This window comes from Oxyura jamaicensis, unplaced genomic scaffold (assembly GCF_011077185.1).
Source record: "Oxyura jamaicensis isolate SHBP4307 breed ruddy duck unplaced genomic scaffold, BPBGC_Ojam_1.0 oxyUn_random_OJ72619, whole genome shotgun sequence".
NCBI lineage: Eukaryota > Metazoa > Chordata > Aves > Anseriformes > Anatidae > Oxyura > Oxyura jamaicensis.
In genome coordinates, this window is record NW_023311148.1 from 5,470 (window position 1) to 9,689 (window position 4,220).

Here is a 4,220-nt window from a genome sequence, read left to right on the forward strand (position 1 = left end):
CTGCCTGTGTCCTGCCTGCACCCTGAGCACCCTGCCTGTGTCCTGAGAACCCTGCCTGTGTCCTGCGTGTGTCCTGAGCACCCTGCCTGCACCCTGAGTACCCTGCCTGTGTCCTGAGCATCCTGCTTGCACCCTGCCTGCCCCCTGCCTGCCCCCTGCCTGCCCCCTGCCTGCCCCCTGCCTGCCCCCTGCCTGCCCCCTGCCTGCGCTGCAGCTGCCTGTGCTTGACCCCCAGCAGTGCCTCGCTGCAGCCCGTGGGCACCCTGGGGGTCTCAGGGGGGCTTCGCTGCCCGCCCCCAGCCCAGCGGCACGGTGCCAGCAGTGGGCGCAGCCCCAGGCACTGGGCAGCACCCGGTGTCTGCTGGCCTGCAGTGGGGACCCTTGGGGGGTCCCTGTGGCTACGGGGCAGGGCCCCCCTCCCCGGTGCTGCGTGCCCAGGGGGTGCTGCTGGAGGGGCACCGGTCCCCAGAGCCCAGTGCCAGGGGGTCCTGGGGGGCCTGAGTCAGGGCTGGGAGTGCTGGGGCCATGGGAGCTGCTGGAGCTGGCAGGGGCCGGACTGCGGGCACAGAGCCACTGCCCAGGGACGTGTTCGTCCGGGGGGCACCCCACAGCAGTGCTGGGGGGGGACATGGGTGTGGGGGGCACATGGGGGTTCAGGGGGAGTCGGGGATGCAGAGAACGTGGGGGATGCAGGGGACATGGGGGGTGTAGGGGGTAAGGGGGGTGCATTTGGAGGCATTCGGAAGTTGGGGGAGCGCAGGGGCTGGGGGGGGTGCCTGAGGCTGGGGGATCCCCCATGCGGCCCCCGCGAGGGTTAAGGCTCCGCGGCAGAGCTGGCGGCGTCCCCGCCGGCCGCAGTGAGTCAGCGGGGAGAGGCCGCACATCTGGATCCGTCCTGCAGCAGCCGGACGGGGCCGCGAATTCCCGGGGCTCCCGCATGGCCCCGCCGAGCCCGGGGACGCCGGGGGACCCCGCGTGGCTGCGGGCGCTTTGGGTGCTGGCCTCGGTGCTGGGCCCCCTCTGCCTCTGGGCGCTCTTCGTGCTGCGGTGCCCGCGCCCCCCGGGTAGGACGCGTGGGGACACGGTGACACGTGGCGGGAGGCGGCATGGGTACGATGGCCCCGCGGGGCCACCCCCAGCCGGCCCCTGGCAGCGCGGGGCCGTGGGACTTTTCCTCCCAGCTCCCTGGGGCCAGATTCCGGCTGGGAGCGAGGGGCACGGCGGCGCCAGGGCGAGCCCCGTTCCCATTGCACGGATCCCTTCCCGTAGGAGCCCCCGGCTTTTGGTCCCCGCAGGGTGAGCGGCGCCGGGGGGCTGCCGGACCCCCCCAACCCCTTGGGACCCCGCGGTGTGGGCAGGGGGAGGGCGGCACCCACATGGGGACACCTCTGGGGTGTGCTGGGGTGAACCCACGGGGCCGTGCCCACAGCGTGTGCCGGGGACGGGCGGTGTGACTGTCTGCTCGGGCACGGCACCGCGGGCACAACCGGCAGCGTGAGCGAGAGCTGCGCCGCCAGCAGCTGGCACCGGCTCCTGCTGGGCACGACCCAGGGCAGGCGTCGCATCCGCACGTGGAAGCGCCGCCAGCGCCCGGCTCCGGCCGGGCAGGGCGGGTGCTGGGATCCGGGGCGGGGAGCGGCGCTGGGGCCCCCCTCACGTGCTGGCACTGAGCTGCTCGCTCCCGCTTTGCTCCTGCAGGGAAGCGGTCGGGAAGCGCGACGCCGCCGGCAGCCTCGCAGGTAGGAGCCTGGCCCCCGGGGTGCCAAAATGGGTGCCACGGGGTGCGGGCAGGGGGCTCCGCACCCCGTCCTGTGTGGGGCCGGGAGGTCCCTTCCAGCCCCGCTGCGCCCCATGGGGCCCTGCCGGCCGTGGGCCTGGAGCGGGGGGAGCCTGGCGCTGCCGGTGCCAAGCGTGCGGGACCTTTGTCCCGAGGGGCCCGCGGGGCTGAGCGCAGCGCTGAATGGGGCCCTTTGTCCGTGCTCCCAGCGAGGGAATCGCCCCCTTCGCCCCCGCCGGGTGCCACACGTAATCGTGGCCGGAGCACCCGTGCCCTGCCCGGCGCAGGGGGAGGCCATGGGTGGGTGGGTGCCGTGCCGCGCGGTGCTGTGGGGCAGTGTCCCTGTCGGCAGCAGGGGCTCATGTGCCAAGAGCTTTGCCTTGCAGCGGGGCCGTGAGAGGGGCCCGAAGCAGCGCCCGGCGCCTGCTGGGGGACAGCGACCGGCAGGGACCAGGACGAGGACGAGGACGGGGACGAGGACGGGCAGCAGCCACCGGGCACACGCAGCGGTAGGGAGCTGGGGGGGGGGGGGGGGACCCGGGGGTGGTCCCGGGGTCCCCTAACCCCGATGGTGCTGGCGGCGCCGTGGGGCTGGGCGGGGGCTGCGCCACCGCTGGGCAGGCAGATGGGGCTGGAGGTACCGGGGACACTGGGGGGCACTGGGGGCACTGGGAAGGGCTGGGAGGGGCAGGGGAATTGCCTGCGGGCTGGGGAGAGGGCGTCTGTGGGGGGGGGGGCTGTGCTTGCACAAGCACATGGGTGTGCCTTGGGCGTGTGTGTGTGTGTGTGTGTGCACTGCCCCTGCGTGCGCCCGCGTGCTGCATCCAGAGGCTCAGTGCGTGCACTTCTGCAGGTGTGTGCACGTGTGTACAGGTGTGTACACGTGTGTGCGTGGGGGTGTTGGCGTGTGTGTGTCCATGCACGTGTGTATGTGTCTGTGCACAGGCTGTACGCGTGTTTTTGCATGTGTGTGCGTGCAAGTGTGCACGTGCATGAATGTGCACGCACGTGTGGGTGTGCGTGTGTGGGTGTGCGTGTGTGGGGGTGTACATGTGTGGGTGTACATGTGTGGGTGTACATGTGTGGGTGTGTGTGTGTGGGTGTGTGTGTGGGTGCACATATGTGGGTGTGTGTGTAGGTGTACATGTGTGTGTGTGTGGGTGGGTGTACATGTGTGGGTGTGTGTGTGGGTGTACATGTGTGGGTGTACATGTGTGGGTGTGTGTAGGTATACATGTGTGGGTGTACATGTGTGGGTGTGCATGCGTGCACGCAGGCAGCAGGCTGTGCGTGTGTTTCCTGCAGACAGGCGTGTGCACGCTGGACGTGCCTTCACGTCTGTTTGCCCTGTGTGCACGTGGCCGTGCCTGGAGCAGGCGGATGTGCCGGCAGTGTCTGCGTGGCCGCTCGCTGCCCGAGCGCTGCCGGTGCCCGCGGAGCTCCGGAGGCTGCAGGTGCCTGGGCCCCACGGCCCCGCTCTGAGCGCCCGCAGCGCCGCCCGCGCCCGGCGCCACCCCGGTCCCGGTGCGCCGCCAGCTCCGGGGCCTCGCCGGCTGCCAGCGCCTCGCCCCTGCCCGCTGCCTCCCGTGGCGTCCCCGAGCTCCATCCCTGCTGCAGGGCCAGAGGAGGAAGGGAGGCAGCGGAGGCCGGGCTCCTCTCCCTCTGCAGCACGCCAGGGCCTGTGCCAAGGGCTCCTGGTGTTGCCCTCCTGCCGCCAGCCCGGCTCACGCGGTGCCAGGACGCAGCGGCACCGCCTGCCTGTGCTGCCACCAGCCTGGCCTCCGGCAAGGCCGCGCAGCCGTGGCCCCTCGCCGTGCTCTGCGGCCGTGGCCGAGCACAGAGCCAGGGGCTGGTGTGGGGACGGGGCCCACGCCCCCACCGCGCTGCGCCCCCACCGCCTGCGGTTACCCCAGCAGTGCCCCGGTGCCGCCGGGGCCTTCCTGCGGGGGCCGGGTGTGCCGGGGCGCTCAGCTCCGGTGCCACCGCGGCGTAAACAGGCCCGGAGCCAACAGAGGCTGCGCCAGGCAGGAGAGGAACTGGGTCATGTGAAGGCTGATGCCGCCCGCGCGGGGATGGTGGCACCGGTGGCACGGGTGGCAGGGTGCGCTGCTTGGCCTGCCCGCGGCAGCGCCCGGTAACGGGGCGCGGGAGGCAGCGGGGCGCGGGACGGCGGTGTGGGGACGGTGCCCGGGGCTGCTGCGGGTGGTGGGGCCCCAGCCCTGCAGCCCAGCCCTTGGGTACCCCGGTACCCGGTGTCTGTGTCCCCGGCACCCGGTGCCCCCATCCCTGGTACGCGGTGCCCGGTGCCGCCAGTGCGGTGCCCCCGTCCCGGCCGGGTCGTGGCCGCGGGCTGGGGCCGGGACGAGCCCCGGGATCCCCGGGGCCGCGCTGCGGGGCGGCACGGAAGGGGTTAAAGGGAACGGGGCCCGTACCGGGGGGGGGG

General features: G+C 73.1%; 1 long non-coding RNA gene across 1 annotated transcript; it reads left to right on the plus strand.

Moving 5' to 3' along the window:
* The first annotated feature begins 775 nt into the window (after nucleotides 1–775).
* Nucleotides 776–2,312, plus strand: LOC118159901. The gene is made up of 3 exons (XR_004747279.1): nucleotides 776–1,064; nucleotides 1,699–1,739; nucleotides 2,164–2,312. It is a non-coding gene; the product is annotated as an uncharacterized LOC118159901 (long non-coding RNA).
* The last annotated feature ends 1,908 nt before the right edge of the window (nucleotides 2,313–4,220 follow it).